The following is a 23,919-nucleotide window of genomic DNA, read 5'->3' as shown; positions in this document are numbered from 1 at the left end:
ACCGGGACTCATATATTCATGAGCAGCAGTTCAGCCAACTAGTCAGTTGACTTCCCTTAATTTAAGGTAAGTAAGCCTATAGTAAGTGTAGTAAAGTAAGTAAGGTACATAAATATACATTTAAAAAAGAATTCGTTAAAAGAACCAGAGCTACCTTAAAGTAGCTAGATTTATTTCAATTTTCATATCATTTCTAGGTTGAAATATTTCAGTCTTCCTGAAATTGGGGAGTTTGTATCCATTAAAGTAGTTAGTTAGTTATTAATCCCAAAGTAAAAGGGAGTGAGCTCGGAGCTCGACACCGCCTACATTTTCTCCATCTTGTTATTATAAATTAAAAGGTGATTTTTTGAGCAAATGTCTTGCAAAATGTAAAATAAGGACTGGTTGGTAGTAGTGGTTTGGTGATTGGCGGCTATGTAATGTACTACAAATTCAAAATACCGTAGTTTAGGGAACAGAGAGTAAAGTTCCTAAGAAAAAGAGGATACTACGACCAGGCGAGGTGGTGATCATGCCTGGTGGGCTTTCTGCCCAACTGTTGTTCTTGTAACTTCATATGTGCGATGTAGGGTTTAATGAATCCATTGATTTGTTCGTCGATGTGCGATTTCTATCACGTGTAGCAACAGTAGTAATTGTAGTATCTCCAAAAATACTACAACATTATGAAACAATACTTTATCAGACTTATTATTAGACAAATAAATATAATCTATCACCCTAATTTCATCAAAAAGTCTCAATATGTGGCTTGGTTACGGTCATCCATTCACAGACGAACCGCGATAAAGCCAGCTTAACCAAAGACCGATCGATCGAAAATTGTAACTAAGCAGCGAATCTCAAATGTGACCTACACGATCGAACCGCTATATGGACATCAGTCATTGTCAAGGTGACGCAAAAACTGACCGTGATACAAAATCTTTTTGTAATCACATTTTTTTGTTGGAAAACGACCTTTAGAGGCTGGTAGCGGAGGGCCTTATTATAATGGCTAGGTTTTATTGAAAGGGATTTTACATACACAATTACCAATATAATTTGTTATATTGGCGTATATCGGTTGGGCAGATAAATTGCTGTATTGATTTGTGTCATAATTTCTATTCAAAAGGTGAATGAACATTATAAAACTTTTTAACGCTTAGGTATAGTTAAATGAAATTCAAGACCTTTTTTAAGGGAGGAAAATCATTCATTGACTTCTTCCACCTTGAGTGAGGCGAAAGAGAGTAGCAGACTCTAACTGATCAAAAAACACCCTGTTTCTACTTTTTCCTCCTACGCTCTTCGAGCCAGAACTCCGGTAGACCCTTTAGGTAGTCCACACCTCCGGGAAAATTAAGACCTTGGATTTTATTGCAGAGTTTTTACTGTTAAAGTATGTAAATAATAAATAAATTCTTTATTTTAGTTTATTAAGCTTGCCTAGTTTATTTAACATATGAGCTTTTCATATATAAGGGCGCTCGAAACCTACCAACGGCAAGTATTAATATGACTTTTTCCAAGATTATATTAAAAATGGTGTAAAAACATAAGGAAACCTGGAGGTAAAATAGCTATTTATAAGTTTGAAATCGCCAACCCGCATTGAGCAAGCGTGGTGATTAATGCTCAGATCTTTTCCGTGCGAGAAGACGTCTTTGGTCTGCAGTGGCCAATTATAGGCTGTTGATGTGAATGTGAAGACTAAAGGAACATAGATACCTATATATATCGCAACATGTAAACGTATTAACGTTTACGTACGTTTTACGGTTGCGTGGACCTAAAAGGTATGTATTATGTACATCCTAACACTAGTCTAGACTACACTGAAGTCTAGACGAGATCTTGAACTGACACAAACTGTATTAGAACTACATACGCTGCTATACAAGTTGACAAGAGTTATAAAACATAGCGTAAGTATTTTAGTACTAATATTATGAGACACATGTTATTACAGTAATTAAATACGTAGTTTATTATATGACTTATGGCTGAAATGGCTAGATATGTAATATCATAACTATTCATAAAGCATTTGGTTTATATAGATTTTTTTACTATGTGAGTTACGAGTACTATTGGGTAATAAGAATAACTTCAATGCTCATTGAATGCTAATGTTTTTTATCCTTTGGCTGGGTATTTGTATGAAAAGAAGTAAATATATTATCATGTATATCAAACTCATGTGATAATTTAAATATTTGTGTAATGCATTTAGATAAACTTAGGACTTTGTTTTTTATTTGATACAAGCCGGTACACGAGCAGACAAATCATTCTATGGTCAGCAATCGCCGCCGCCCATGGACACCAAAAACATTAGAGGCGTTACAAACGCATTGCCGGCCTTCTGGGGCTTACAAATTTAAGGGATGTTGGGAAATCAGGAATTGGGAAAATTAGTACTACTACTACTACTTTTCATCAGTTTAAGCAAAAAATCGTTGGGAACTAACACTTTAACTGATTTTAGACAACCAGGCCATATATTTATTAAAGAATAAGTTTGAGAACCAAAATATATCTTGATTGAATATAGGCAACGTCTTGAACAGTGCCAAATCTAAACGTGTTTGTTTCACTTAAAACAACATTCTAGAAATAAATGGGTAAGGGTTGTGCCAGAATGTTAGGCAATTTGAAATGTGAAGAAAATTAAAAAGTATTTTTACTTAAACCCAAAACCAAGATCAATGTGTTTTACTTGGTTCCAAGGTTTTCTGCAGAAGGCTTTAGAAACATTTCGAAAGATGGTTTATCATTAAAACATAAAGTATCTTTTTTTCTATGGTGCAAGGAAAGCTATGCCTGTCTGTATAATAGAAAATCCCTTTTAATATATTTATTAAAAGGGATTTTATTCACAATGTGAAATTTTAAGAATATCAAAAACCATAAATCTTTAGCAGATCCAGGGTTTGAACACGAAGAATCGTGCTGAACAACTATACTTCTAAGCAACAACAACCTTCTAACATCAATAAATAGTGTTCAGCAAACATAGAACCAGCAATAAGGTTATACAAAGCGAACTTGTCAAACTTAAAGCAATATCATAAATATCGTTCTCAAAATGCTCCCCTACTTTGCTTCTAGTACATTTATAAGTAACTGTATACTCCACGTGCACTGAAACTTTATAGCGACTGTGAAACGGCACGAACTCAACTTACGAACCAACTATTGTGGACTTAACGCTGTATGCCTCCCATTATTAAATTGTACCGAGTAAAACAATTGCTTTCTACGTGAAAATTATTCTTAGCAACTAGTTTTGTTTGTGTTTAATATTCTATGTTGGTATTTTGTTGGTTTTACATAAAATTAAGCTATTTTAATCGTAGTACGAATAGCAGATTATTATTAAACATAGCTTTCTTCGAAAAAGAGGAATTTCTAAATCCCCATGATGAGCTGGAAAATTGGAGATTGCAGTTAGGAAACAAAAAATTTTGAGGAAGCTACTGTCCATTCCACAGTGGTTTTAAGTAGTTTTAAGACACACCTGAAAACAAAAAATCTAATTTAACATTAATTTACTGCACTTATTATGTAAAGTTGTTATTATTTTTCTTCAGGAGTGAGTATAATACCACAGAATACAGAGTTTTTTCTATTCTATGGTATATACAATTTTGGTTCTATTAAATCTTCCTGTACTTAAATTAAAACGTAGTATGTTGACATTTAATCAATAGGACGCTCCATTGCACAACCTACTGCAGAACAGAGTATTGTCATCACAATCTGTCTTCGGTGACCTGAATTGATAACACAACTCTAATGCCCCGGAGTTCAACAGATGTACATCAGGTCAAATGAACTAGAATTTCCTATTAATATGGTATTATCGTAGACGTATGCGATTTCAGTATTTTGGCTGTTGTAATTATCGGTATAAGTTCTTTATATTATGCATATCTCTTGAAAGATACCCGCCTCACTTTTTTGGATTTTGCTTTACAAAGACCTATGATATTATACAGATACAGAGGTATTAAATTCACCGAGGGAAGTGGAAACTATTGTTTTCTTTTTCTTCTCCTCTAATAATATCTTCTGATTTATTTCGTTGCGGGATCCATTCATTCATTCATGGCCCTGGGACGCGACTTCAATGTTCCGGTGTTTTCATGGTTGTATGTACTGTAGATCCTGGCTTACAGGAGTTGCAGCGGTATGGAAGATTGTGTCAGGCTTGTCGCAAAAAAAGATACGAAGGTAAGTAATTTCTTCCTCGAAACATGCTCAGCAATCACATTTGTGGCAACGTAATATCAAAATTGTGAGTCACATCAAAAACTTTTATCTTGGTAGGTACTATAACAGTCGTAAAAAGAACCTCCAAAACTAACAGCGTAACACGAAAATAAACTAACCGAAATACATTACTTAGGTACCGAAAAAAAGGAAATTTATTTTATAACATTGTCCTCGGGTGATGGTAAAAGACACCATTGTTTTACGTAGGTCATAAATAATGGTAAACTCGTGTACGTCACACAAACAGCTTGTTTATTTCGTGATAAAAAGTGACAGACCTCGCTCGGGACTTGATATCAACGCATTTTTACATCGTCTGAGCAACATTAAATTTTTAATGGCGTGAAAATTATTTCGTTCTGTTTGTTTGTCTATTTATTTTCGCTGAACTGTCTATTTTTCCTTTTTTTCAGTTTGAATGACAGTCATATACAAGTTGAGGATAGGATTTCGTAAAATTCTTTGCTTGTATTTGTATCACGTTTGCTTACTGTTACAAATACATATTAAGTATGTATTCATTTGAATAAAAAATATGCTGCTATTTTTTTCTTATTTTGTTACATTTTTTTGCGCCGTCCTATATCATTTTGGAGTAAAACTGGTTATTATTATGCTTATTATAAAAAAAAAAATGTCACCAATGTTTTACTGCCTACTTACTTTACCTCAGCTTACAATAATATTCGCATACAAAAAGCAAAAAGAAAATCAACCCCTCAAGCGAAAATAAGCAGAAACTGTAAGGTACGTACTCAAAGAGTACGATCATTTTCCTGTAAATCCTTAGCTCGTTTGACAGCGGCCTTTTGCAATACTAATGTTTGTCGAGTCAACTGCCGAAATAAATGGGGTACTCTGTTTGCCTACCTTTTAATAAAAATACGCCGAGATACAACCAATGATAGTCCTCTTATGTGTATGTATATGGAGAAAAATATATGGATAACTTATGATGTTTGACTTACTTTGAATTAAACTCGGTCTCGCATTTATTTCATCCGATAATATTTTATAAGAGAAATGAGTGTTTATTGATATTTATTTTTAATGAAATATTTTTTTCTTTGAATAACATGTGTTTCTGTGTGAACATGTTTGTTTTGTTTATTATTTTTTTGATAAAAATGGTTTTAATTTTACCAATGATTATTATCATTTAGATTTTAAGAACAACCGTCGCCTGATGTCGATCCAGCTACACCATTGAATTTGAGTTTTCCTAATGACGTTATAGAATATATCATACGACATACGATTTAAATGAAAAGTTAATTGCTGAAATGGAACCATGTTTATTACGTGTGTTATGTCCATTAGAAAGAAGCCTTGTAGTTCTTGAGTACTTACTACATAAAATAAAAGTATTCAGTGAGAAAACTGCTATCACTTCATACTTGTACAACTCCAGTCATTCAGTAACATGCCCTAGTAATTTTATATAAGGTGTTATGTAATACCTGACACGTGAGATGGTTCAGCTTTGTAACGAGCGTGACTATGCACCTATGTATTGCGGTTGCATTCCTGTGTGTCATAGAAATGCATTGTTCGAATTTTATCCCCTGTGATGTATGAATCGTGTCAAAAACAATTGTTACCTATATGTGTATTGGTAGTCGGTTTTAATCGTGGTTTAGCTAGGGTCTGTATGAACATTTTAGTCAAACAATTCAACAAACAGCAAAAAGGGTATACTTATACAAACTATATAACATGATTATTTTCAGATTCAAGAACCACAGCATTCAAAATAATCTTTTGTATATATAAAACTCTTCCGTTACTAAGTGACAGACTTACTATCATATCACATCAACATTATATAATAAGTGGCCACTACTGACAAATGGCCTCTTCTAATACGGAGAAGGTTTGAGCATTAATCACCACGTTTGCTCAATGCGGGTTGGCGATTTGTAACTTAAGAAATTATAAGTCAAAGCTCACAATGTTTTCCTTCACTGTTTGTCAGTGTTGTCTTAATACTTAGAACGTACATATAAGTCGGAAAAACTCATATTAGTACGTGCCATTGGTAGGTTTTATACCCACACTCTCATGTATACGAAACGGGCGTCTTAAACCTCGGTCCGGCTTCTCTCTCGTCAGTCCGTCCGTCTTACCATAATACGAGTATCTTAATTAATGCACCAAAAGAAAAAAAAAACAAATACAAAAAGTCAGCCGTCTAACTCAACAAGGGTGCTGACTGTGAAAACAACAATACATGTAATAATGGCTAGCCATTTTATGGTCCAAGAAAGCTATGGAAGTCCATTTTCCTCAATTCACTCTTACAAATTGCATTCAATGAGACGCAACAGGATATTTACAAGGCCTTTCCTTTCTTAATGAACGATGAAATATCGATATATTCTTAGTTGTTTTCGTGGTGAGAAAAACAGAAAAGATAACGTTAGGAATCCAAAAGATTATTTGTAACAAAGACTGATCTACATATTTTGTGCCATTTATTGGCTTTTATTTAAATTATACTTTTTGTGCACAATAAAAACTTAAATAAGTAATAAATAAATATGTACAACTTACTATAACTTAAAACTAAAACAAAGAATAATAAAATATAAATTCCTTCCATTAGGCGTCAAAATACTCGTCCGCATCACTGTCACTAGGGAACGTTCCCATAAAACTGGTCGCATTGCTACATTGAATGGCAATGCTTATCTTCTGACCGAAGAAATAGCCAGTCTTCCTTTGTGTGCGTAAAAAATAAAATAAAATATTAATAATTCGTATTTGTTATAGAAGTTTGGATTAGCACTTCACTTTGCTAAGAGTATTGTTTTTATAGTCACGACCTTGAAAAGCTTTCAGAAAGTGCAATTAACATTTGCACGTCAAAAGCACTAAATGGACAAAGACGAATACTGATGAGTCCAAAATGCATAACGTACACTTTAAATGACTCTGTTAAGTTACATTTTAACAAGCATAACTTGATTCATATTATATTTATATTTTTTATGGTTTAAGCGGGTAAACAAGCAGATGGATCATAAGCTATCGGCGCCGTCCGTGGAATCCGAATCACCAGAAACGTTGCAAGTGCAAGGAATTTAAGGGTTGTTAGGGAATCGGGGATTGGGAAGATTGGACCTGCGATTACTCACACAACGAAACACAATGCAAGGTGTTCTTTTATGTCGGTTTTCTGATCGGCCGTGGTATCACTCCGGTCGAGCCGGCCCATTCGTGCCGAAGCATGATTCTCCCACACTTGTATTTCACGTTTGGTAAAAGTTCTCCACAAATTAAAGAAGAAACGACTAAGATATCAAATGAGGCTTTCTCACTTAATTTAATAATTTATCTCAAATGAAAAGAGAGAGCAAAAGTCTTGACGTGTTAAGAAGTTTGGAAGTTTGTGGGAGTTAAGAGTAATAGTACGTAGAAACTGTAGCGGCGACCAAATTGCATTTAAAGTTAGATGATATAATAATTCAAATGTTAGTTAGTTTTTTGTATATTCTGTATAGTAAACTGTAACTGATGAAACTGTAATTCTGGTATAACGCTTAGTTTAATATTAAATTAGACTTAATCCTTTTTTATTATTCGAGGCGAGAAAATCATCAAATGTCTTCTTGCCTACCTTGGGAAAGACGAAAAAGAATGACAGACTCTTACTGACAAAAAACAATTCCGTTCCTAAGCCTGCTTTGAACCGAAGCCAACTTAATAGCTAAACTAAAATATAATTCGGTAATCATTTATAATAGAAAAAGCAAAAAAAAACAACAATATTTACTTTACTCCAGCCTTATACTCAGTAGATGACTCATTGAACAAAGTAGCTCAAAATAGAGACATGTTGAAAAGTGTATCCACTAGCCTGAACATTCAGAGAAAGGGAAAGAAAACAACAATTTGCGATGACAATACTACAAAAAACTACACAACCTATATCAACAGAAAAAGACTTAGAAATCTTCTCGCATTCCAGTATAAGGATTCCTAATAATCCTGACCGAAATAAATTACAGGGATAAGGATGGCACGGCATCGGTCATTATAATCCGACGTGACGTCACCATCACAATATCTACCGCGGCGATCTCCACCGAGGGGACTCGGACGATGGCCTTGCCTTTCGAAAGCTACCATTCGAAATGAAATATTAGTTTTTAAAGGAGGTAAGCGTCAAAGTTTTTCATAGTAGTGTGGGTTGAGAAATGCGTTTGAAGATTGTGGTTGGGGATTTTTGTGTGAGAGTGATCTATTTGATTTTGGTATGGGTGGGAATATAGTATTTATATGGTTAAATATAATTTATAATATAGGTTAAATAATAATAAATACTATGACTAAAATAATTACAATTTCAAATTAAAATTACATAAGTAAATCTTAAAAAAATAGGAAAATAAATGAAAACTAACATAAAAAAATTGTCCTCATCAGAGGCGTGAGGTATAGGTTATTTACTGGTTTTAATTTTGGAAGCTAATCTAAACAGATAAATCTATTAATAGTAGGCAATGGTTTTCATGAAAAGTAATGTTTGATTTAGGAACGGGCATTTATAATTTCATTAAATAAAGATAACCTTTGAAACTTCGTTTTGCCGAACAATTATTTAGATTTAGATTTCAGCCATAATCGTCCCACTGCAGACAATTAGCTACATCTATTAAAAGAGGTGCAATAACTATTGTTTTATATCTAGAATACAATTTCAAGATAGAACCACGTGTTTTAAGCTGCTTCACACAAACCACAACCCACATATTATTTTATAGAAGAGAGTGTAATATTGTTCCAGAACATATACTATTAGAAATATTCACTCATTCTAGAGTACGCACTCAAAATTCATGGAACTAATAACTGACAATACTAACCAAATGTGGGCGTACATTGAATAATACGTCATTCGCATCTTTTCGTGGAAAGCTTTAATGTTATTGTGATATGTTCCATTTAAATAGTAATAAAATAAAATAAAAAATCATAAGCCCCTTTTATTTACCACGAATATTGTCATTGACCAAATAAAAGATATCATTGTTTGTTTTTATGAAATTGACTATCACTATCAAATTGTTTCGAGAAATAACACTAAAATTTACAACATTTTTTATGGACTTATCCGGTAAACGAGCCGACGGATCAACTGACGGTAAGCAATCGCCACCCATGGACTCTTGAAACACCAGAGGTGTGATAAGTGCTTTGCCGGTCTTTTTGGGGGTTAGCAATTTAAGGGTTGTTGGGGAATCGGGGATTTGGAATTTTGGGAAGGGAGGTAATTGGGCCTCCGGTAACCTCACTCATACAACGAAACACAACGCAAGTGTTGTTTCACTTCGGTTTTGGGAGGCCGTGGTATTACTCCGGTCGAGCCGGCCCATTCGTGCCGAAGCATGGCTCTCCCACACTTAAAATCCGAATCGGTTCACGAAATACGAAAACACAGTATTAACTACGATTCACGTAGCTTACAAGCAGCTACAACTAATAACACTCAATTACTATAAACGAGAAAAACAGTGGAGAATACACAAAAAAACACCCAATAGTAGTGAGAATAAAATAAAACAAAAGATAGAGAAGATATTAAAAAGAAAAATGCTTAGCTACGAGTAGAAGGCGTATCGGGAAATTTCAAGAAATCAATTTCATTTGTGGAAATGGTTTCTTTTGTCTATTCTCTGCACGTTACATATGGCTACAATAGAAGACGACGTTTGATTTCTGATATCACTTAGTGTCAATTCACCATAACGCCTCCTCTGTGACATTTAGTTGATGTAATTGTTGATAGTTGTTGTGATGGTCCTATGTCAAGGTATAGTGATGAGAATAGATATATGGAGGTATATATCAGGGTTGTTACGGATGCAAAATTACATCCGCTGATACTAATGCGGATGTCGATTAGTTGCGGATGCGGATGTGATCCGAATTATGAAATCAAAAAAGTATTTATGTTAAATACATAAATAACTAGAAATTAACTTAAAATTATTTTTTTTTAATCATATTTTGAAGGTTAGCAATTACCACATTGTATCTATAAGTGTACATGTACAGATATACATAAAGCATTTTATAGTAAGTTCTTAATTTATTTATTTATTTTTTCTTCTTATTTTAGTTTTTATTCCTTTTTAGGTATTTTTAGGTTGTAAATAAAGTGTAATCATAATAAATTAGTTCTTAATCTAGTATGATTAAACTCAATAGTATAAAAGAAAATTAAGAATGTTAAGTTATTTTGTCTCCAAATTAATTTTCACTGCACTTGTGTTCAACCTTTCAATTTTAAAGTGTGCTTAACACTATTTCTGTCTCTATGATATATCTTATTATATATAACAAAGACTACGTGACACTTAAGTACCACTTCAATTAGATGTAGAGAGTCTTGAGTAGTCATTGTAATTTCAAATATTACAATAAATCTTTGTAAGTAAGTATTTTATTACTGCAGCAATGTCTTAAAATTACTATTTCAACTAACTTCTACGAGGGACGTCGCCACAGAAGTTAGTTGCCAAATTTCATCAAAATTCGTTCAGTAGTTTCAGCGTGATTTATAGACAAACATCCAAATATACAAACATTCAAACAAACGATTTTTCACATTTATTATATTAGTTTGAAGTGTAACTATGGTCTCGAGTTAACCAGCGTGAAACAACATAGACCTTTTCTACTAGCGTAAGGTTAGCAGAAGCCCAAACCTCATTTTGCAAATCGCCAATCCCTAAAAAAACCGCTTATGCATTTGTAATTCTACATTGGCAACATTAATTTCTTACTGGTGACCCATTAGTTCGTTTTGCATTCTACAAAGATTCGTCACTTTAGAAAACTAAACCCCGATAGTATTTTTGGGGAAGCAATTATTATTTTGTATAACTAACACATTAAAGTACTTCACGAATCTGAACTAATTAATTTGCCAAGTTAAAGGCAGCGACTGTATAAACGTTGTGCACAAACCTGCCTTACAAAGACCACTAACTTCATTATCATGCTCCTCAGAATTTGATTAAAATGGTAGACAGAGCCAAGTTTTCACTCCTAAGAAACCAGAAGAGTGTTTGTTTTACAGATTTGCTTGTTAATGTTGAAGATTTTTTGAAAGCTACGGAAAAGAAGGAAATTTAATGTGTTTATGATTGTTTAGGATACTGCAGATTTTAATATTAAATTATTATCATCTCATTTATCACACTTCCCACTTTAATATTTTAAATGTGAAAGTTTGTTTATTTGGGTGTTTTTCCTTTCATCACACTAAAACTACTGAACGGATTTTGATAAAATTTGGTGTACACACAAGGTAGAAGTGAATTTTTATCCTACGCTCGCTAGCAGAAGCTAGTGCTCTAAAATATTGATATTGTTTTACATGTTAAGTGTTGAATTAATTAAGAGTATTAAAAGATTAATATCCGCTTTTACCTAAGTAAAGCCTGCTTCTAAAGCTAAGCTAGGATTTGCTGGCTTTTGCTAATAACAATAAGGCTGATTTTGACCAACCAATAAGAAATACCTAACAGTACAAGTAAGGAGTTAGTTTAGGTACTATGTCATGCTAAGTAACTTTTAGTTAAGAGATGACTTAGAGGAAAAATAGGTAACAGTATAGTACGACCTTTTCCTAAAAATATTGCCTTTCGACGTTATTAAGAGCTTACTTATAATGAGTTAACTGAATTCATTTATTCTTATTTATTGTCTTCTTGTGTCAGTCAATCATTTGGGACAGCCGCCGTCGGGCGTCAGTATTTTACAATTCAATATGGTTGACACGTGTCGTGTTAATAACCCAGTACACTCAAAAGAAAATGGATTCACTATTTGTGTAATTCGGTCGTGTTCCAACCTCTTTCCTTTGAAAACAATTTTGTTCCAATTTTTATATCTATCACTAGAGATATTCGTTTTATCAATTCCTTGATCTTTATAAGATTGATAAAGATAAAAGGAGATTGATATGAATGTGTATGCGTGTGGATTTTATTAGGGTTTTCACCAACTTTCTGAATGTTTTGGGTTAGGTTATGCCGCAATAATTTTTGTGCGCGAAACCACTGGCGCGTCGGACGAATAACCCGAAATATAAAAGTTGTACCGAACATTTTTTGGGCGTTTTATAACACAAGTACTATCTCATTTTACTACAAATGTATTGTGTTGTATATTTCTCTCACGTTTGTATAGAAATATTGTCAACGAATACTTCGAAGTTCGTAAGATACCTTCTGAATTTAGCAATGGCTGACATTTATACATCGAATAAAATAACTTATAGTAATATATCAATAAAAAATCGAGCAAAGCATTTCGTTTATGTTCAAAATCTGCAATACAGCTTCTACCTCTAATTTGGCGCCCAACGTGGTACTACAGTGTAAAACATTTTACAGTAAAATTCACTAGTAGATACACATTAATAATGGTAGTAAACCAAAGTACCGACATTTAGAGAAATATTTTAGTGTATTATTAACACAACATAGAGTTTATAAATGCTATTCCCTTTGTTATCAACAAATAACTCACTGTTACAAATTCAAATGCAATGATAGTAATAAATGAATGATGTTCGAAACAGAAAGCATATTGCAGTGTTGATTTCATCATTTATTTGTTGTGAATTGCAGTATATATTATGTAGGTATTGAAATCAGTAGGTTTTTACAGGTATATTTTGATTTACTGATACAGTAGCAGATATTAAAATGGCCGTTTTTAAGGGAGGAAAATCATCCAATGACTTATCTCGCCTTGAGCAAGGCGAGAGGGTGTGTCAGACTCTCTCTGAATAAAAACCACCCCGTTCCTATTGCTACCCTTTGAGCCAGATCTCCGGTAAACCCTTTAGGTAGTCCGCAGCTCTGGAATTATAATGGGCTAAGGTGGCAAACAAACTAACAGTTTACCTTATAAAAACATCTATAGCTATCCTCACTTATTTGTCAAAATAATGCAAGCGTGGCTTCACGCCAATTTTATGTGTGATCACGATATCACTTCAATCGAGTCGCGATCAGAACTTATTTTTGGCTCATGAAATTCTTCATTTATATATCACGATTTATTCAGATATAATCTATTAGTTCTATTTTTAACTTTGAAAAATCGTACCGTATCCGTATTATTTGTCTTGACAACCAAAAGGTATAAAAGTAATAGTCGTTACTATTTATGCGTGCGTGTTTATTCCAGGTTAATTTAAATAGCTAGCAACTTATTTATTTACATTATTCGATGGCAGATGTGTATGATTTACAATCATATAAAAGTCTCAGTGTAACACAGTAGGTAATTTTATTTGAGTCCGAAGTAATAATTCAGAAGTTTAAAATTGAAAAAGAACTGTTAGAAGCGCGGCAACCGTATCTGCATCTACATAATATATTATGAGACAATCCACAAATGCAACAAACGAAGTATAAGTATAAATCAAGAAAAAAGAAGCGCCACACATCACTTTGATCGAACAATATATGTGTAAAAAATTGATGCTGAATTAATTATCATTTTTGTTGTATATCGCAAACAAGTAAAACGTAATCACACCAATATTATAAAAAAAAAAAAGTTTGTTTGTTTCGATGTTTGTCCGTCAATCACGCTGAAACTACTGAACGGATATTGATCATATGTTACCGTATACGTAAAGGGTAAAAGCTGACTTGGGTGATAGAATACTATATGTCCGACGGGACCTCTGTGAAGCCGCTGGCAGATGCTACTTATAAATGTATTTTTCCTAAATAATTACGTTTTTACAATATTTAGCATCCCGTTATACTAATAATGACTTTAAAGTCTTCCGACGCGGCTGTGTAAGTTACAGAATAAAATAATATTTAGAGAAAAAAGAGTGGTGTAAAACTGTAAAGCGTAATAAATTATACAGATACCGTACACTAAAAGTCCACCTAATAATACAATAACATTAATTTATGCCAACGAAACTAAGCAGAATGTCATACCTCATCAATCAAACTCGAATCATCTCATATATTTTAAAGAAATTAATATTTCGTTGATTGAGCATTCTTTTTCTATCTGACCTGACTAAGATAAATATCTAAAAGAAATTATATATCAAAGAAAGTGTATTCAAGTAACCTTTAAAAACTACATTAAATATTTAACTTGAATTTCTATTTAAAGTGAAGAAAGCAATTGTTCGCCATATTTTATAGCGAATCTCACTTTAGAAATCAGTTATAATGTTTAAACTTCAACCTTTGAAAAGAAAAAAATGTTTGTCCATATTTCAAAGGAGAAATCTCTTGAAATTAGGGTCATAAATTCAAGGTACCTCAGTGACGAACTAGAGGGACTTTATTGGAGAATTTCCTTCTAAAAAACTCTCATATTTCACGAACATCAATTTACCTAAGTAAGCAATATGTATGTTAGACCCTGGATCTCGTTCTAGGACACAAAACTTAATTTGGCTAAAAGTATTTTGCCATGAAAAAAGATCCTTGTAATCGTGTTAGATATTTATAACTTCGGGTCCATAACTAATTATGTATAAGAGGATTTCATGGGTCACTGAAATTTTGGACACTCGAACGCGTCTAATCAGAAAAACGTACTTTGTCAACTGTACAAAATCCTCAATATTAAGTTCGCACCTTATTTATATTCCAGTGAACAATACTCCGACAAACCACAAAACTCATAAAAATGTCACTTGCAACAATCCAAAGCTTACCGACCATAAGGATACGATTAAACGAATCGTAAAATCATCTCCAATAATTTATCTTCCATGCAAATGCACGATTCCTTTTACAACAATAACGGGCATACTTTATCATATGAATATGATATTGGCACTTCAAAAAACATTTTACACTAGAAAATTATCATAAAAATATCACTTCACTCACCGTTTTTTTAATAAATCACATTTGCAGCACGTAGAACTAGGTTAAGGAGATAACGGTGTTTAACTTTGTAGGTAATGTAGTTCGAATACCGCGCGCCGAATTGTACGCACAACACACGGCAAATACGTCTGAACGGAATAGTTGCCCGCGTAGCACTGGAGACGCGCAGTCTCCGAATCATGCCCGTACCAGCTCCCAAATGACTCGCGTAGCCCGTAGCGCTACGGCGTAGCGTCGGCGCTACGACGCTCATAAATTATGATAAACGCGTTTATTTAATTACACCGATGGGCTCGACATTTTTTTCGTGCTATAAAGTAGCCTTGTAGAATAACAATTTTTGATGTTGTTTATATTGAATTTTGGTTAGATTCTGTTACAAGTGGTAATTACTTGTTTTTGAATATTTTCGTAATATTATTGTTTTTCTTTGTTATTTTACCTGCTTTTATAGAATTGTTTGGTAGTTTACAGGATACAAGTATCCGAGTGATTGAGAGTGTTTCAATGAGTTACTCAGACTAACGTTTACCAAGCTCTTTCATTGAGACGATTAGATACTTGACACAAAACGCAGTCGTTAGGAGACGATATATAGCTTAACAAGGTCTTTATTACACAGTTCTTTGCTGCTTTTATACCAAGTTGTATACCGAAATGGGTAAAATGTTTCAAGGATTTTTATCAAAGAATGAGAATATCGCATATATTTTTAACATCCATTATAATTAGGAATATATTTTTCTATCGATATCTATACTGAGAAATTGTAAATACAGAATCAACTGCAGAAAAAAAACTGGAAAATTTGCGTGACCCAGAACTAAAACTTTAAACTCCTTGTTAGGCAGTCACGCTCACGGTCACTCGGTCAATCAAAAGCAAGTTCAGAAATTAATACCCTACATGCAAACAGAAGCACAACAACAAAAACTTACGTCATACTAATCTGACGTTTCCTTACACATGGAACACATTTCAAGGAAACAGATATCTGTCTTCTTAGAGCGAGGCACTTGTAATATCTAATATCAGTTAATTAAGACGACATTGTCTGAGCCACGCTGAAACAACGCGTAATGAGGGAAATTTCACTGAAGCCTTGTATGACGCAATCAATTTGAAGACGTGACATTTATACTTGACTAGCTACTTCTACGTGGTTTCACTCGCTGCCCGGCTGCTATTAATTGTAGCTAGATGTTTTATAGCCTATAGTGTTCCTGGATAAATAGACTATCCAACACAAAAATAATTATTTGATTCGAACGAATAGTTCTGGAGATTAACAAGTTCACACAAACAAACAAACTCTTCAGCTTTACGTACGCGCAATCATGTTTTGTCCCGTTGCTTCCAAATCCTTGGATAAAACGTATACTATGTCCGTCTTCTAGTTATAAGCTACCTCCCTACAAGTTTTAGCAAAATCGACCTTGAGTTACCTATAAATAATGTAACAAATACAACTTTCTTTTGTATAATAATAGATTAAATATAGATTCCTATAGAAGAACGAATCATTATTATTACTAACGCTTGTGGTTGACGTTGGCTGTCAGACGGCTCGTGGTTGCGTGGTTCAGCTGTGCTTGACTTAAATCGATCTACGTATGTGTTGTGTGAAGATTTGTTACGAAAATTCGGTTACTATGCCTCGGATAGTGTTGTGAAATTAATCTTTAATAAGATTTTAGTTCTGTTCGTGTCTCTGCTTATTCTGGTACTAAACTATAATTGTAAGTTAAAGCTACTTGCTTGACAAGTAATACCTGGATTGGTGACGAGTAACCATTTCTCCTATTTCAGGGAACTGAACTACTCTATTCAGAGATTTTGTCGTATATCTCTGAATAGGGTAAGTTTAAATTTTTATACCAATAGCCTTTTTTTTTTTTTTTTGATGGCGAAAATCATCTAATGACTTCTCTCGCTTTGGGCGGAGGCGAGAGGGGTGTCAGACTCTTACTGACTAAAAACCACCAAGTTCCTACTCCTGCTTTTCGAGCCAAAGCTCCGGTAAACCCGCTAGGTAGTACGCAGCTCCGGATTAGGATACCAATAGCCTTGATAGTCATTACAGTTCTAATTTTTAGGACATCAATGATCTCGATCTCTAGTTTTTCTTAGTAATGTTATGTGATGTGAAATTTAAACAATGAGTTCTATTTATTTGTTCAGAGTTTCATTGTTTTATGTAAACGCCGAATCTCACCAACAGTTAGTAAAGCATAATCTTAAAAATCTTAATAGAATATAATCAACAGTTGTTTCACGTAAATAAAAACTTAATTTATCCTTACAGACTCATAAAACTTGAAAATTCCAAAAGCCACCTGTCCTATTCAGGTCATTCGTGAAGATACTTCATAAATACGTTATTTCAACCCACGATGTATTCCAACTTCTCAATAAGTTTGTCATTTAATATGAATACTGTCCTTGCTATTCCATACAGTTTGTACTGACACAAAAATTGTACAGCACTCTAGGGAAGTTCTGCAGAGATAAATGAATTTATCATATCAAATAATACCCTTAAGGGCTTAGCCGAGTTAGGTTCAGGGGCAAACATCCAGTAAATCATATTTTAGTCACATTTTATTTATTTATGATTAACTTTTTCTCTCGTAACTTTGTCTTAATGAAATGTGGAATTGAAAGGTAGTTTAGGTGTAAGTGTGTTATAGAAAATGATGAGCTATAAGTGTAGGGAAGGATTCATTGTGTTTAATTTATTTTTTATTGCAGATATAATTATAAAAGAGATTAATGTAGTGTTAAAAAATATATCGGCTTGTTAATAGCTGATGATGAGCTGATCAGAATCGCTTGATGCAAGAATGACGCGTCAATTCTTACACAAACTTTATTTACCTCAAACTATACACAACTCGATCTTGTACTGTGCTGTTATACACTCAAATACTGAACTATAATTAGTTTATCTTTCATAGGCTTTTACATAAATATGAGTGATAATAACGTTGAGATATTGACTCTAAACCTTCTGTTACCCCAAGGGACGTCCTGTTGCTTAAACCAGTGTAATATATGTCCGCCAGGAGACTACGAGTGACGTTATTATTAAGAAGACGTGATGCATGTCACAAGTGTTACGCTTCTGTGGTTTGGGTTAGGTTTTGCACACATTGGGAGTAATTTGCAATGGTAGGTATAATATAAAAAGTTTTGTTTCTTATTCTGAATATTTTCTTCTTCTTCTTTGTCATTTCGCTCTTGGTAGAGCCAAACGACATGGCTCGGTCCTCCACAGTCGTGGTTACGTTAAGGCGGCGGTGTGTTGGAGGTGGATACTGCTTTCCTCACGATCTCCTGCGATTTTTCTCTGTTTGGGACCATGTCTGGCGCCGTCTGACAGAAAGTTTCCTCTAGCCGAATATGGTGCAAGTGAATTCTTTGTTCTTTTTTTTCACTGAAAAAAGTTACATTTTATCATTAACCGTCTATTTCAACAAAAACAACTTTTCATCTTACTTAGATTTTAAATCATTTTAATTGATTATCATTCTTATTGGCTTACATGCACGGCTGCATTAAATTTAATCTTGACCACAAAAAAGTGCCCTACATTTGCATCAAATCTCATATAAATCAGTTCAATTTTTGAGCATGCATGCGTAAAAAACAAATCATTTTTGGTTCATACTTGACCAAGACCGAAATAAATAATAAATAAAAGTCCTCGATCTCTATCTCTATCGAATATTAATAAATTGAAATGCTATAATATATTAAAGCGATGTTACGTATTTGTTAGAATGTTGGTAGTTTGGATGATGTTCCAAATATTTGGTCTCTATTATGATAGCGAACGCCGTAGGTCAGTAAATTGAGCACTCAATTGTAATGGATTTTCAACATTAAGTTGTGTTAGTAAATGGTTTTATCATTAAAACGACGTCAAGCCTGTACTCTAAGAAATTAGTTCTCGATACGCATATTTACATTTTAAGTTAATGCAGCAGAACTATTAATAATTACGTAAAGTAAATTTTGTCGAAAAAATGTCAGACAAATTGGAATTGTAAGAATACTAACGATATAGTCACAATTTTAATGTCAATATTGTGGAAATTATAGTAACGTGATTCTTCTCTCGGTGCGTATCGAGCTTAACAACATAAGGCTTACGTTCTGAGACGCATATAGGAAGGTTCCGGAAATTCGATTCGAGGCAAAGTCTCATGAAATCAAAAAGCCAAGCTCAGTCACGCAAGCCGGTATTAGGGTGGAATCTAAGTGTAATTATCCATTAAAATCTTGTATATTAAAATAATTATATCATTTATTTCGTTCTTAGAAAGTGCGTTGTACAGATAACTCTTATAGTTGATTTCTTTATTATGAGACGAGCGAAACATAAATATTATTAGATAGGAATGCTTAAGAATACTCATTGGTTCAGTTCAGTTCTTGGTTAAACCAGAATCTGCAAACTTCAAAACCAAGAATCCTACGCATTCGAATATTATTAGAATACATTTTACTTCTCAAAGTCGATTTTACAGAATGTTATTCTTCCTTGATATCCGAACTCACAGTAGAACTAAAATAGCGTAGTTATAATAGTAACAAGTTTACAATCTATGTATGTACAAATATACATATGTAGATACTCGAAACTGTAATTGTAACTCTAACAAACCATCTCCCCATCCGCAAATCTTGTTATTTATGAAATACTGATGGCAGTTCCTGATGACATGTTTGAGATGAGATTTAATAATAAAATAGATGCTTGACTTAATTTGTTATGTTAAATATTCGCACATCATGCCACATAATGCCACTGTACAATGTACACCCACTGTGAGCCTATTGCCGTATACCAGGCACATTTCCAGACTCGGTACTACTACTGAAAGTCAAACTCAAATCATTTATTGCATTCATGGCTTATTTAATTTAAACACACGCAAATCGAACTTGAGATCTATTGCTCGGCCAACGACACAGTATCTTATGTTAATTGACCTAAATAATATTAATACTTGAATATGGAGTCAGTATCTAGCTATATTCGAGCTGAAAGTCTATGCAAATGAAATCTAAAGTTTCAAACATCCAAATTAACATAATATTCGCTGGTTAGGAAATTCACGAAGTAACTCGTGGATGAAAACGGTCGCGTAGACCAAATGATCTTAAGGCTGTACTCGCTTACCATATTTGGATTTTGAATAGATGATCAGTGTGTGAGTGTGTGTAAAATTGTCGTATGTGTGGCCCAGAGGTTTGAGACGCTTGAGACGCCTGCTTCCTATGCATGAGAGTGCGGTTTAGGAACCTACCGACGGCAAATACCAATGTGACTTTTTCCGAGTTACTGTACTTTCTAAAATTATTCAGACACCAATGACATAATTATTGGTGAAGAAAACATCGCGAGGAAACCTTGACTTATAATTTCTAATTGTATGTTTGAGAAAGCGTATTGATCAATGCTTAAACTCTCTCCGTGCAAGAAGAGACCCTTGGTCAGCAGTGGCCATTAATAGGCTGTTGATGTGATGATTCTGATCATATTATCTTTATCGTCATCGCATACATTATTGTTTAATTGGTCAAATATTTGAAACCAAAACTTTCCGCAATAACGTTCCGTAACTGAAAATCTATCTCGAAATTCTGTCTTATTACTACAACAAACTGAGACAGCTGAAAAAAAAAAACAGATAACAAAAATTTCATATCAGAAATTGACCCAAAAACAACTTGAAAAAGAACCGCTGTAATCTTTAAAGAAAAAAGTGGTCCTAATGAAGAAAGAGAGAAAGCCATTGTCTAAATGCCTACAAGGCTTCAACAAAAGACCTAAGGTGACTAATCTATCATTCTTTTTAAGTGACAGCTAAGAGTATTTCGACTTCAGATAAAAATATAAGACCAGTCATAGCGGGTTAACTTCAAAACTTAATTTAATTTTATCTTTTTTTGCGAAATTCTGGGTATATCTTAGAAGTAATTTATCGTTAAGCCTTTATCGTTTTGTGATTAAGTAAATCGGACTTGGGATTTAGTCACGCTTACTAAGTGTTGGTTTCTTGACCTTTATATCTGAAGACTACTACTTCATTTACTGAACAAGTGAAACTGTTGAACAGTGAGGCCTCATGCTAAGTATACATTAAAAATTAAGTTACCCGCTTTGATAATAATAATAGTGTTAGAATTATAACTTGCATGTTTTTTTCCGGGAAGAATATCATTCAATTATTTTTACTGCTTTGGGTTAGGCAGGAGGGAGTGTCTTACTCTTACTGACTAAAAATCACCCTTTTCTTACCTCGTCTTCGAGTCGTAGCCCCGGTAACTCGCTAGGCTATCTGCAACTTCGCGTATTTTTATAATGTTAAACATAACATTAATATTTTAGACATGAATACAAAATAATGAATGTCACGGTGCTAATGGTATGTAAGGATGGTAGCAGGTCGGTAACACTTTACAAAAAAAGGTGCGAGTATGTATATGTACGAGTTTGTGTAGCGCCTAACCCAAAAACACACGCAATGTTTCACACGCATGCTTAGTACTAATAGAAAAAGTAACATTTGCTATTCATATGAGTAATTATAACTATTAATAAGTTGTATCAAGGATTTTTATACTTATAATAGCATAAAGCTAAACGAACAATGGCCCAAAAAATCTTGTCTTGTTTTTTTACCAACAGATTTTTTGTTTATATCGTGAAAAAATTAGTATTAGAACTTGAAACGGGATATTTACCATGTTTATGAGTTTCTATGAGTTTCCGATTCGGCATCATGGCAAGCGCCATGATCACGGATGAACTGTCAACATATCCTGTTTCAAGTTCTACGTTAGTGACCATGTCAGTTTTAAATAAATATATCGTGAAAAAATTTACTACATAAACGTTACCTTCCTCTTCAGAAACTAATAAAGCATCGTACAATTATGTTAAACAAATGACACATAACATAAATCAATACACAGTCACTCGATCTTCCAAAGATACCTATATTTCTGTGACCTTGAATCACAAGATCAATTTGTTCACACCTTCACACAACAGTAATCTTCAGAGGCAATTTTAATATAATTACGCCATTGGTCCGTACCGTTGCCATTGATATTACGTCACGAAAAATAGAAGGACCATTATTACTGGCTTGGCTTTACTGATAGATAGGTAAGTACAGTCGTGAGCTGAAACTTTAATATTTTTGATAGAAATTCGAATTTCTTTTTTTGGTTGCTTTGTAATAATTGTGTATGAAATTATAAAATAAAAAATCGTACACCGTGTAGTTTGAATGTTTAATAATTTTTATTAATAAAATAATACAAAATTCTCGGTATTATTTCGGAGTTTGAAGATACTCCTCAAGTTTGGCTATGATTTCCAAGTAGTCAAATTATGTGGGTGTACCGAAAACACAATAAACTCGCATTTCTTTAAAAAAACAGACAAGATACGATGTTTAAATAATACAATATAAAAAAAATACACAATGTCTTGCCTTTATAAAATCTTCTTTAACATTTTCTTAGCCATATGTTAGGTGCCTAGTTTATGTCAATACAATCTTAATAAAATTGGGTCGAAAATCAGTAAATTATGGAGGGCGTCTGTGATTTGTCCTTGAAGTCCATCTAGAGGTGACACGACATTCTCGATTACACCTAAAGGGTGTTGCTAACAAGTGTAGCCTTACGGCTTCTCCGTACGAGTGAAAACCTTCGAAGATTTTCATCTAAATATTGAACTATGTATTATTAAGTTTAGTAAACCTAGTTTTGAAATATTTTGCCAAATCAATGAGTCTGTAATCTAGTTTAATGCTGGCTAAAATAATGTAACATCAACTCCTATAAGTCTAATGTTTAGAACACTTATACAAATATTGGTACTTACGCCTTTCTCAGTAAAATTAATTATAGATCTGGTTATAATTATAGTTCTATCATATTTTTATATTATCATTCCACATAGCTTAGTTACTATTTTATCAAATTATAACACATTTATTTTTAAATAATGAAATAATGTAAATGACTTAATCCTATGACCCCTAAATGAGCGTAGAGTGTCCACAGAGGTTCTCCATCTCGATCGGTCTTAAGCTTCTCGCTTCATCTCGCCCCAGGTCATTCCGATGCTCGCCGCTTCCACCAATAGTACGAGTACTGGGTATTCCACTCTAGTGCTTATTTAGAAATGTGGTTGGAGCCTAAGTGAATAAATAGAAACCTTTAAAATTAAGCCGCACGTCCCTCGTACCTATGATTTTAGACAAAGCAGCTGCGGACCTTTGATATTTTCTGGACCTTATTTAACGACCCATGTAAAGTTTTCTAAAATACCTATCCCACCCACACGTCTCGATATTTTAGGGCATGTTATTTAAATATCAATTGACCTAGTCTACTCCTAAAACTTTAGTTAATGAATTAATAAGAATAATAAGAATCATGTTTGTGTAAATTTAATTTGCTGGGGTCGAATTTGAGTTAATGTACTAACACAATGAAGTCAGACAGACAACAAGAGATCAGTTCATAGTATCAAAATTCGCTTTGGAAATAGCAGTATGCTTATACAGCATACTGACTACCCTTAGAGCGAGTTTGCTTTACGTTGCACGGAAATGAAACTAGAGCGCGTTCGGCGCTCTGATTGGCCGGTGCGAATGAACTAACCAATAAGAGCGCCGTTCGTTACAATCGTTGAATGTACAACAAACTCGTACTGACGCCTCAA

The 23,919-nt window shown here is 33.7% G+C and overlaps 1 protein-coding gene across 1 annotated transcript in view; it reads right to left on the bottom strand.

Annotated features, from left to right (window-relative positions):
* The window catches only part of LOC118267725 (connectin-like), a 105,661-nt gene extending 90,319 nt beyond the window's left edge, over positions 1–15,342 (bottom strand). The window contains exon 1 of the mRNA XM_035581875.2: positions 15,165–15,342. The gene's annotated coding sequence lies outside the window, so the exon portion shown is untranslated. The remainder of the gene's footprint in view (positions 1–15,164) is intronic.
* Positions 15,343–23,919: the final 8,577 nt, after the last annotated feature.

Source organism: Spodoptera frugiperda, chromosome 6 (genome assembly GCF_023101765.2).
Source record: "Spodoptera frugiperda isolate SF20-4 chromosome 6, AGI-APGP_CSIRO_Sfru_2.0, whole genome shotgun sequence".
Taxonomy (NCBI): Eukaryota; Metazoa; Arthropoda; class Insecta; order Lepidoptera; family Noctuidae; genus Spodoptera; species Spodoptera frugiperda.
This window is presented reverse-complemented; position numbering and strand designations above follow the sequence as displayed.